Consider the following 12,909-nt stretch of genomic DNA (forward strand, 5'->3'; position numbering starts at 1 on the left):
TCAGTCTTTTGACTGTGGCCATGCTGGAGCACCGCCAGGACTTATTCTTTGGAAGCCTAGTACTTATTCTATCGGTCTCTTTTGCCGAACCGCTAAGTTACGGGGACATAAACACACCAGCATCGGTTGTCAAGCGATGTTGGGGGTACAAACACAGACATACAAACACATACACACATACATATATATATATATATATATACGACAGGCTTCTTTCAGTTTCCGTCTACCAAATCCACTCACAAGGCATTGGTCGGCCCGAGGCTATAGTAGAAGACACTTGCCCAAGATGCTACGCAGTGGGACTGAACCCGGGACCATGTGGTTGGTAAGCAAGCTACTTACCACACAGCCACTCCTACGCCTATATCTGCACATAAATAATTAATAAAAAAAACGGAGAAAAAGAACACAAAAAAACAACACGAGAACGTGGTACACATACATACATACGTATATACATACATATATACAAACATACATAGATATGCATGTATACATACATACAAACATACATATATATGTATACATACATACAAACATATATATATATATATATATATACATATATATATATATATACATATATATATATATGTGTGTGTGTGTGTGTGTGTGTATACTAGCAGCTAAGCCCGGGTTTCGCCCGGTTGGTTTGAATGATGTGGCTGTAAAACCTGCTCTGTTTAAACATTCGACTTGTCTGGGCACGCTTACGTTAAAAAACAATTTTAGAATGACTTCTTTTCTGTCAAACCACTAAAAATAACTGACCAACAAAAAAACTTCGCACCCCGTTTTCTATGTTTTCGTTTCTCATTGTGTTTAACGTTTTCTTTTTTGATGTCCTGTACCCATATATGCATGTATATATACATATATATGTAGGTATGTACATATATGTATGGATATAAGCATACATTTATATATTATTTATATTATGTACATATATATATATATATATATTCTTTTATTTTTGTACTTGTTTCAGTCGTCCCATGCTGGTGCACCGTCTTAAAGGGTTTTAGTCGAAGAAATTTACCCCAGGATTTATTCTTTGTAAGTCTAGCACTTATTCTATTTTTGCTTTTGCCGAACCGCTAAGTTATGGGGACGTAGATACAGCTACATCGATGGTGGTGGGGACAAACACAGACACAGACACACACACACATATATATGAGAGAGAAAGAAAGAAAGAAGGGGAAAACCTTTATAGAGTGTGCTTCTTTCTGGTATATATATATATATATACACATATACATATATATATATATATATATATATATATATATATATATGCTCTGGGGTCGTGAATAATCGCCACCACCCCTTCACTCGTTTATTGATTTTTCAGATCCCCCCGCTTTTATTCCCACCCCCGGCTTATTAATTTTTAAGATCGCCCCCTACCCCGCTTTTATTCTAACCCTTCCCCACTTATTAAATTTTGCTAATCTATCTCCGGTGAAATTTCATTGTAAGTTATTCACATAGATACAACAGCTGGAGAATCTAATAATAATTTTATTTTACGTTAAAAACATTATAAGTTTATGACAAAAAAAGAACATTACAAGTAATACCATATGTTTTAAAATAATTAGGATATATAAACTAAATAACGAATTCTGGTTTAAAAAAAAACAAATCAAGGGTGACAAAAAATTTTAAATAATGATTTTTCATTTAGGCTCAAGACCAACAATTTTTGGGTGGGGTGCCAAGTGGATTAAAGTGGCCCAGTACGTTACTGGTGCTTTACTTTATCGACCCCGTAGGGATGAAAGGTAAAGCTCACCTCAGCGGGATTGAACTCAGAACGTAACGGGCCATAACTCTATGCTGCAAAGCACGTTGCCCGATGCTTAGGCACAAAGCCAGCAATTTAATGGGAAGAGGAAAGTCGATTAAACCGACTCCCATCAAAAGTACACAACAACAAACTCTGGGGAATTCATTATTAGGATCTTGTGGATTAACGGGCAACACTTATTTTCTTAACGAAACACTTTCAAACTTGGGATACTGGTAGAATGTGTCATATAAAACATCTTTTTCTCTTAGCCCTTCTTAACAAAAATTAGTTCTTAATAAGTTATTTCATGTTAAAGTTGTCGTATTTGTGTAATTTCAACCAATCAGTGACGTCTATTGAGGTGAAAACAATTACTGCCGTATAGGGTTTTAGGGTTAGGGTTAGGGTTATGAGTGAGGTTATGGCAAAAATAATCATAACCCTAACCGTAACCCTAAAACTAGCCATAACTCTAAAACCGGAACCCTAACCCTAAAACCCTAAAGCTAAAACCAGTACAAACGCACGAACGATGTTATAAATAAGAGTAACACGGGTAGTTGTTGTTGACAAACAACGGCACTAATTTTATTCAAGGGAAAAGATCCCATGACACCGCTCTTTACATTCCACGGCAGTAATTGTTTTCACCTCAATAGACGTCAGTGATTGGTTGAAATTACCGAAATACGACAACTTTTTACATGAAATAACTTCGAATACAAAATTTTTTAATCTGCTCTATAATACAAAATATACAAGTATACGAAGTTTGAAAGTGTTTCGGTACCAAAAACACTACATAAAACATTAATGAAAAATGTTGCCCGTCAAACCAAAAAGATCCCATTATTATTTTGACTAACACAAATTGTGAAATAGCATGACAAAAAAAAGAAAAAGAAAAAAACCCTAGAGTGCTCTATTTGTTTTCATAACGCATAGAAGAAAAATATCTAACCACAGTATCTGTAGCCGGCGTTCATGCGGGCGAGCCTTCAACGTTTTAAGGCGTTGATAACCTTCAGCCGTGAGAAGATCGATCATTTCGAGATACAACATACCTGCTTCAGGACACGTAGAAAACAAAGAAATTGCTGTCAGAAAATATGTTTTACAACCAGCCAGAGTTACTAAAAATTTGAGGCTGGACAACTCTCCAGTCTCTAACATACGCGTGAGTTTACACACTGTAGCCAACGAATCTTCATTTTTAATATCTCTACGATTTCTCTACCAATCACCAACACAAATTCCACGCAAACTAAGAACTTCAACGACGAACTGTTTATCCTTACAGGACAAGCTTTTTATGGAAAAAGGATTTAACAACATCAAGACGACTCAAGTAATTTCTCTTTGAACTTTTTTTCATAACATCATGGCAAAGAAAAGAGTATTTCGTGGTGCGACGTATGGAAATTATTCTGTAGAAGAAAAGCAAGCACTTGCTATCGTTGTGAACAAATGCTAAGAGGGGTATGATTCTGTTAACACGGTACATTGCTTGAATTTATCTAGAATTGTATTTTGAATCAGTGCACAGTTCTTAAGTCTACATTTGTTGTTGCTTCATTAATAATTAGTATCCTGTTCTCTTGGAGAACTGCTCCTGCCAAACAAATGACAGATTCAGGTTGTACGTATTCTAAAACTATGATTTTTTTTTTTTTAATTCCGAAAAGAAGCCGAAATTTTAGGATTTATGAGGAGGGACGGGGTTAATGAAAGAATTTTAACAAATTTCACGATTCTTTTTAAGTTATGTTTCATCTTCTGCTTGAAAATAAAGGAAGTGGGGATTGTAATGGTGATCGCTGATTTCCAAATTTTTTTTCAAGTTCAAGGCTTCCCTATTTTTTAGTGCGTAGTCCAAGAAAAAAAAAAAAAAGAACAATTGTCCAAAATCGGTACCTAAGTGGGAATTGAAGAGTGTATATATATATATATATATATATATATATATACATACATATATATATATTTCGTTTTTGGATTTGGTTAGCTTGATTTTTTTATGTGATTTCGTGTGTTGAAGCATATTCTGTTGTGTCTGGGGAGAGTCATTTTCTTATCGTGCCTTAACATTTAACACACACACCGTTAAAATTTCCACTTATCATTTTTTTATTTTCCTAAAATTTTCGTTGCGTCTTACAACCTTTTCAATAGTCTTGACTCTGTCCGTTATTCACGTTGCGTGAACAGAACGCAACGTGAATAACGGACAGAGTCAAGACTATTGAAAAGGTTGCAAGACGCAACGAAAATTTTAGGAAAATAAAAAAAATGATAAGTGGAAATTTTAACGGTGTGTGTGTTAAATTTTAAGGCACGATAAGAAAATGACTCTCCCCAGACACAACAGAATATATATATATATATATATATATATATATGAAGAAAAAGGAATGGAATTTTATCAATGAAATTCTGATACCATATAAATAGAATATCAGTAATTATCCTTTCTGTTCTAGGCACAAGGCCCGACATTTTGGGGGAGGGGGCCAGTCGATTAGGTCGACCCCAGTACGCAACTGGTACTTAATTTATCAACTCCGAAAGGATGAAAGGCAAAGTCGACCTCGGTGGAATTTGAACTCAGAACTCAAAGACGGATGAAATGCTGCTAAGCCTTCTGTCCGGCTTGCTAACGATTCTGCTTGCTCGTCGGCTTTTAGTATATCATTAATAATAATTGTTTGAAATTTAGGTTTAAGGACAACAATTTTTGAGGGGAGGGAAATCGCATGGTTGCAAAACGAACTTCTGAACCACACAGCCTGGGGTTAGAGTCGATTACGTTGGTCCCTATACATGACAGGTACTTTACCTTATCAATCTTTGAAGGATGAAAGAGCCAAAACCGAACCTGCCTATCTGTCGCCTTCCATACCATTAATAATAATGAAAATAATAAAGAATATATTGGTAATAATGTAGTAGGTTTACTGGCGATGTACTCAAAGCATGGCAGTTGATTGTGTATTCCTTCAGGGAATAAATGTGGTAGGCTTCGAACGGAAATGACATCAGTTCCTTTGCGTACATGTATCAGGAAGAAAAACTAATGAAACTGAAACAAAATTGAGAAGCATCTTGTCCTATAATGATGTGAGTCTACCCTGTTATCTTCAGCACAAACACTCTACAGCCGGAAGGAAGTTAAGACAGAATAGATTTATTTTAACTACTATTAAGATACACACACACATACATGCACATATGTATGTAAGCACACATACAAGCGTGCGTATCTATAATATATAGTAGAAGCACGCATTCATACATCTTACTAACTCCGTGACCTACACCAGAATTAAAAGCTTTGTTCACATCTGCGCCTATGTTTTTCAATTATTGACTCTTGTGTTGTCATGCTGACACTTCTGATCTCCCTGTTGAGACTCCAGTATTTAACCATTTCTTCTTCAAGCGATTCTTCATCTCTCACATGACTCTCTCCACACACACACACACACACACACACACATTTCTATCGTTCTCTTATCATTACAAATATTTTCTCCTTGATCCATTTTTTCCCATTTGGTTTTCTTTTTCCCCAAAATAACAGTGAATGCTTTGACATGCATATAATTACATAGCATCTACTGTCGAAAGCTAAAACAATTCAAAGTGCATTGTGACCAGCGATGTATAATCTGGCCGATACTGTGATACCGATACCGTGTTATATGATACAGTAGCATATATATGTATATTTTGTAGCTGCATGCATGTTGTATGTATGCATATGTTGTAGTAGTTGTATATATGTTGTATATATGTGTATATGTATAATTGTATATATGTTGTAGCTGTATATATGTTATGTATAGTTATATATATATATGTTGTGTATACGTATGTGCGTACAGTTTTATGTATGTTGTTCGAATAGATTTCTTTTGCTACGATGACGTAGCAACTGCCAAAAAATACATAAACAAGAAGAAAATACCTAAAGGTACCAGTCCTCCTTGGTAATCAATAAGGAGGTGATCCAACTGTGCGGCACCTTAACAGGAGACACTTCCAACAAGGGAACAAAGACACACAACCGCTTCTCACCTTACTGTTTCATTTCTACTGTTTCATTTTCTATCCATCCTTCCAGTATCAATTCTATCTAACATCGTTGGAAGATCTTCACCAACTCCACCCAAACAACAAATCTATCGAGGCACTCAAGCATAAGTTCTTCCACAATCTCTTAATCTGGGTATTTAACCTTTTTTTTTTCCTGTTTTAATATCGTGATGAATAAAACCTTCGATTACTTTTGTACTTTGCTTTAAGCTTCAACTTTCGGTGGAATGCAGCAAAAGCATTAGATCAGTGGTTCTTAACCATTTGTTTACCTGTGGACCCCTTTGGTTCCAATTTCATTCTACTGGGCTCTCCTGGTCATTCGATGTTTTAAAAAAATCATATTATTTTTTTTTAAACAAAATATTATTAGGAATTGCATAGAAAAAAGTAGTTAATATATTTTATGTATTGTAAAAGTATGACTAATTTATTGCAGATAAATTTAAACAGCAAAATCTTAAATGAACCTCCAAGAGCCATACGGACTTTGGTTGCGAACCACTGATCTAAGTGTTTAGCTTCTTTTCTCTCTCTCTCTTGATATCGTGATGAATAACACCTTTGTTTTTGTACTTTGTTTTCAGCTTCAACCTGCGCTGGAATGCAACAGAAGCATTAAACGATCAGTTCCAGTGTCTGCTCTTCCTTAAGTCTGAACGTTTCCTAAGATGTCGAGTTTTTGCTCACAGATTATGACATGGTATATTTGATTTCTGTATTTGTCATCCAGTGACACCCAGATGTAACTGTGTATGTATTTATGTCTAAAGTAGGGGTTCTCAAATGATTTTTGTCTTTGGACCCCTTTGATTTCTATTTTACTCCACTGCTCAAACCCAATGCTAAAAAAGAAACCCTATTATACTTTTATGTTAGATATTATCAGAAATTGTTTAAAGAAATTGTAAAATGTTTTGTGTATTGTAGAACTATAAACAATTCATTTGCATAAATCTGATGGGTTACTCTATAATTTTGTAGAGTACACATTTATTATGTTGAACTTATACAAGAATATTGTTGATAGTGATTTCGAAGTTTCTGCCAGTTAAGTCGTCGTCGGACTGCGATGTTAATCATGGCTTTATGTAGTCTCTGCTGCGTGAAAATCTTCCTTGGCTGGGCGGGTTTGAACCAAGATTAACTTCAAAGCCACGCAATCGGACGTTGGCTTAAATGGTTGAAACTTCGAAGTCACTGTCAATAGTATTCTTGTTTAAAAATAGTGTGTGTGTGTGTGTGTGAGAGATGAGTTTCTTTCTGTTTCGTCAACCAAATCCACTCACAAGGCCTTGGTTGGCCCGGATTATAGTCGAAGACATTTGCCCAAAGTACCCTTTTGAGTGGACCCCCATAGCCATTTAATATTTAAAATAAAATCCTATTGTATTTTTATAATTAATATTGTTGGCACTCCGTCGCTTACGACGTCGAGGGTTCCAGTTGATCCGAACAACGGAACAGCCTGCTCGTGAAATTAACGTGCAAGTGGCTGAGCACTCCACAGACACGTGTACCCTTAACGTAGTTCTCGGAGATATTCAGCGTGACACAGTGTGACAAGGCTGGCCCTTTGAATTACAGGCACAACAGAAACAGGAAGTAAGAGTGAGAGAAAGTTGTGGTGAAAGAGTACAGCAGGGTTCGCCACCATCCCCTGCCAGAGCCTCGTGGAGCTTTTAGGTGTTTTCGTTCAATAAACACTCACAACGGCCGGTCTGGGAATCGAAACCGCGATACTATGACCGCGAGTCCGCTACCCTAACCACTGGGCCATTGCACCTCCACTTATGTATAAATAAATACTATAAGGAATTGTATCAAAAAATTGTTAAAATATTTTGTGTAGTGTAGAAATAGGATCTTTTTTAAAACGGGGGCCACATTTTTCATTAACGAAACACTTTGAAACTTGGAACACTGGTAGAATGTGTCATATAAAACATCTTTTTCTCTTAGTCTTCTTAAAAAAAAAAGAAATCCATAAATTATTCCATGTTAAAGTTGTCGTATTTCTGTAATTTCAACCAATCACTGACGTCCATTCAGCCGATATACATTAAGCGCCGACTACATAAACAAACGATTCTGAAACAATTAACCCTAACTCTAACCCTAACCCTAACGTTAGGGTTAGGGTTAAAGCAAATTTAAAATGAAAAAAGCAAATAAAACGAAGAATCGTTTGTTTATGTAGTCGGCACTTAATGTATATCGGCTGAATGGACGTCAGTGATTGGTTGAAATTATCGAAATAAGACAATTTTTTACATGAAATAAATTCGAATACAAAAATATTTTTCTGTTCTATAACACAAAATAGATAAGTATACGAAGTTTGAAAGTCTTTCGGTACCAAAAACACTACGTAAAACATTAATGAAAAATGTGGCCCCCGTTTTAAAAAAGATCCTAGAAATATAATCAAATATACTTTTCTACTCTAGGCACAAGGCCCGAAATTTTGGGGGAGGGGGCCAGTCGATTAGATCGACCCACTACGCAACTGGTACTTAATTTATCGACCCCGAAAGGATGAAAGGCAAAGTCAACCTCGGCGGAATTTGAACTCAGAACGCAATGACAGACGAAATATTGCTTACCATTTCGCCCGGCGTGCTAACGTTTCTGCCATCTCACCGCCTTGATATAATCAAATATAGGCGCAGACGTAGCTGTGTGGTAAGAAGCTTGCTTTGTAACCACATGGAGCCAGGCTCAGTCCCATTGCGCGGCAATGTGATTTAAAACAGAGAAAATATTTTAGAGCAGAAAGAATTTAAGACTAAAACATTTGTCGACAGCGACTATGATTATGGTTATATGACATAGGGAAAGATGGCGAAAGTGAGAGGAAGGGAGGGGGGATAAAAAAGTAGAGAAATAATGTGAAATAACAATGGAGGGTGTGTGCTTATAAGAAAGGAAGGTATTGTGACATAAGAAAGAAGGAAAGAAAGGAGGGGAGGAAGGAAGAGAGAAAGAAAGAGAGTGAAAAAAGAGAGAAATAAAATGAGAGAAAAAAAGAGAGGGGAAAGAAAGAAAGGAAGAGAAAGAAAGAAAAAGAGAATGAAAGAAAAAAGGAAAGAGAAAGAAAGAAAGACGGAGAGAGAGAAAGAGAAAGTAAGAAGGGAAGAGGGAAAGAAAGAAAGAGAAAAACAAAGTAGGAAAGAAAGAGAAAAAGAAGGAAGGAAAAGAGAATGAAAGAAAGGGTAAAGGAGGAAAGAAAAGAATAAAAGAAAGAAACAAAGAGCAAAAAAAACAGGAAAGAAAGAAAGAAATTATTGGCGCTGGCATGAGTGCGTTGTTAAGAAACTCGCTTTGCAAAAATGTGGTTACAGGTTCAGTCCCACGGCGTGGCATCTTGCCACAAGCTAACCAATAATGGTGAATTTAGTGAAACTGCGTGGAAGGCCGCCGTACATACTACACACATGCATATATACATACACATGCATATATATATATATATATATATATATATATATACATGCATATATACATGCATATATGTATGTTTTATGTATGTGTGTGTGTGTGAGAGAGAGAGAGTGTGTGTGACTGAGAGTGCGTTGAGAATTTTGCGTATATTATTTAGTAGATAATCGCCCTTATATATATATATATATATATATATATATATATATATATATAACGTGAGAGAGTTAGGGGTTGGGGGTTCAACCCACTAAGGGATAGTATCTATCCAGTATACTACTGGGAGGGTACCCAATTATTGCTACACTAGTGCTATACTAGGTGCAATCAATGGGAGCGGGTAAAAGTGGAGGTTTTACCCAAAATTTGTGTAACAATTAGAAAATGGAGGTTAATATGCTGAACCCAACTACTTGCAGACGGTGTATCCTGTTGAATTCATTAATTTAATTCATAGCAAAAGTGACAAAAGAAAGGAAGAAAAGAAAAAGAAAGAAAGAACCAAAGCACAGGTGTCCATGGCAGACTGTTATTTTGCCAACATGGTTTACATATAGAAGTACAAAGTACATAAGGAATTAGAGGATGAACAGAAGTTTAATCTTACAGCTGTTTCGGCCTAGTTTGGCAGGTCCCATTCTATCCGAATATTCCTTTCCGGAGTGATTATCGGATGACATTTTGAAATGGGGTTACATGCCCGAACCTCTAGGCCTCTTCAGAGATTCACAAAGGGTTACATACAGATGTAGAGCAAGAGGTAAAAACAGAGGTGTGGTAGAGACCAGAAGAAAAACAACAGCAAAAATAAGATAGAAATAAAAATAAAAAATACAATTGAAATCAAAATATAAATAAAAATAAAAATACAAATAAGGGTACAGCAGGAAAAAAAAATAATAATAGTAGTAAAAAAAATACATAAACGAAGGTATAGCATGTGGGACATGCAAAATTATAAAAAAGATATATGTAAAAAAACCCTTAAAAATACAAGGCACCCAAAAAGCCTGCAAACATTATAGATAGGTCGCTATAGGCACTCCAATGCACATCTATGTGTGGGTTCGTGTACACAGCCTTACTCGGATGTCCCCTTACTCTCATGTGTGCATATACAAGTTTTTATAAGCAAACATTCCACCACATACGTTGTTTGTGGTATCAGCTCTATTAGCCGTATCTAGAAAGCTGGAAGTGTTTTTTAGAAAGGAAGTTTTGTTGAGTGTGTATTGCCGTATTTAAAATATTTCCCTTGGTTCATTATGGTCCCTTTCTCGTGTTTGAGGGCTGTGGGGAGCTCAGATACATTCGTAGCCGATCAGAGTCCTCCTCGTTAAATCCCTTGATGCTACCGCTCAATTTTCGTCTTCGTCGCCCTAGAACCTGTTTTCAGTCCACCCAGCTCCTTGAAGGTGTAAAGATGAAGGTCCTGGGTCCTGATAGCGTGACAAAAGTATTGCAGTATTTGCCGCGTGACCATTGTCACAAGATTTCGGTCTGCTTCCATCTTGTGTCTTCATAACCTTTTTTTTTTTTCTAAATGTGGAAATTTTTAGCGACTTATTGAAGCTGCTTTGAGTTCATAATATTGTGCTGATGAGGTTAAATAAACCGAAACATATACGTAGCTGTTTCATTGCTAAGAAAATTCAGACTACTTATTTTCATGAAATTATCTCCCCTTGTCTTTGAGAGTCGCTAATAATAATTATTACAGCTAGGTTTTTGCTGTCTTTCTTCAACTACGTGAGATATTTAAATTAATTGAGAATGTTTTGCGTACATGTAAGTAGATTACTTTTTAACTAATTTATGTAAGTGGAGAATAGGATATATAACAGGAAGTGTGTAATATGAGAGAGAGAGAAAGAGAAGGGGGAGAGGAGGGGAGGGGGAAAGAGAGTGACTGATAGCCTGAGATAAAGCTAGAGACAGAAATACTGTAAGTGTAAGACAGATGATAGTGAGAAACAGAGAGAAAAGAGAATAAGAAGAGAGAGAGAGAGAGAGTGTGTGTGTGTGTAATAGGGAAGAAAGGAATATATATATAACACAGGTGTATCATATAAAGCTGAGTGTGAGTGAGAGCAAGAGGACAAGGGAAGTGTGTGTGTGTAATATAAGAGAGAAAATGAGAGTGTATGTGTATGTGATAGTCATAAAGTAGTGGGGGGGGGGAACAGAAAGGGTGATATAAGGCAGAGGCTAAAGTATAGAGTGGTATAAGATACATATATATATACATATATATATATATAAAGAGAGGGAGAGAGAGAGAGAGAAAGAGAAAGCAAGAGGAAGAGAGAAAGCGAAAAGGAAGATTGTGTGTGTGTGTGTGTGTGTGTGTGTGGTTATATGAGACACTGAGAGAGAGAGAGAGTGTGTGTGTGTAACAAAAAGATACAGAGGAGTAATGATGTAAGAAATACAGACTGACGTGTATGTGTGTGTGTGTGTGTTTGTGTGTGTAGTGTGTGTATTTATGTGACAAAATGGAGAGAAGTTTGTTGTATAAGCTAGAGAGAGAGGGAGAGAGGGAGGGAGATTGGTTTGCGTGATTTAACGGGGAAATGTAATGTGTGTGCGTGCGTGCGTGCGTGTATGAGCGTGTGTGTGTGATATAAAATGGAGAGAAAAGGCGTATGTGTGTGTGTGTTACAAGACACTGGAGTGTGTAATTATATGACGGAGAAGGAGATAGGAGAGAAAGAGATATAAGATAAAGCATTGAGAGAAGGCGATGTGAGCCAGAGAAGATAGAGAGGGACATGTAACAGGCAATGGGTATGCTATAAGGCAGAGAGAAAGAGAGAGATGGGAGTGAGAATCGGGTATAATCTTTTTTATCTGTTACTTGTTTCAGTCATTGGACTGCGGTCATGCTGGGGCACCATTTTGAAGTGTTTTAGTTGAACGAATCGACCCCACCACTTTCTTTTTTTCAAGCCTGGTATTTACTCTGTTGGCGTTTCACAGCCGAACCGCTAAGTCATGGGGAAGTAAACAAACCAACACCGGTTGCCACGCGGTGATAGAGGAACAAACGCAGACACATAGATACGCGAGCGCGCGCACAAAAAAAAAACAGACACACACACACATACACAGATCAAATCCACCCATAAAAGCACTGGTCGGCTCGGAGCTATAATACAAAAAAAAACAACATTTGCCCAAGGTGCCACACAGTGGGATTGAACCTGTAACCATGTGGTTGGGAAGCTGACTTATCACTACACAGCTACGCCAGCGCCTATGGTAAGACAGAGAAGAATGTGATAGCATAGGATGTTTGTAAGACGGAGACCGTGCGATATAGCGTTAGAAAAAAAGAGTTTGTGTGCGTTGTAACATAGAATGAGTACGCAATAAGGCGCGCACGAGAGAGAAAGACAGACACTGAGGGGGGGAGAGAGAGAGATTTGGGATAAGGCAGAGAAGGGGAGAAAGTATGTTGTAACATAGAGTATCATATATTACAGAGAACATAAGACATGAAAGCGTGATATAAATCTGAAATGGAGAAAGTAGGAGCATGCTATAAAGCTAAGAGAGAATGTGGTATAAAACAA

General features: G+C 36.9%; 1 long non-coding RNA gene across 8 annotated transcripts in view; it reads left to right on the forward strand.

Moving 5' to 3' along the window:
- Positions 1-1,760: 1,760 nt before the first annotated feature.
- Positions 1,761-12,909, forward strand: part of LOC149136256 (uncharacterized) — an 18,474-nt gene continuing 7,325 nt past the window's right edge. Inside the window, exons 1-3 of one of the 8 annotated variants that reach the window (XR_016241693.1) lie at positions 1,981-3,146; positions 5,922-6,026; positions 6,481-6,596. This is a non-coding gene — a long non-coding RNA (uncharacterized LOC149136256). Of the gene's footprint in view, positions 3,438-5,921; positions 6,027-6,480; positions 7,365-12,909 lie in introns of those variants that run through there. The other 7 variants (XR_016241692.1, XR_016241695.1, XR_016241694.1 and 4 more) reach the window with 7 other exon arrangements.

The sequence above is a fragment of the Octopus bimaculoides genome, chromosome 4 (genome assembly GCF_046866305.1).
Source record: "Octopus bimaculoides isolate indiv1 chromosome 4, ASM4686630v1, whole genome shotgun sequence".
Lineage (NCBI taxonomy): Eukaryota > Metazoa > Mollusca > Cephalopoda > Octopoda > Octopodidae > Octopus > Octopus bimaculoides.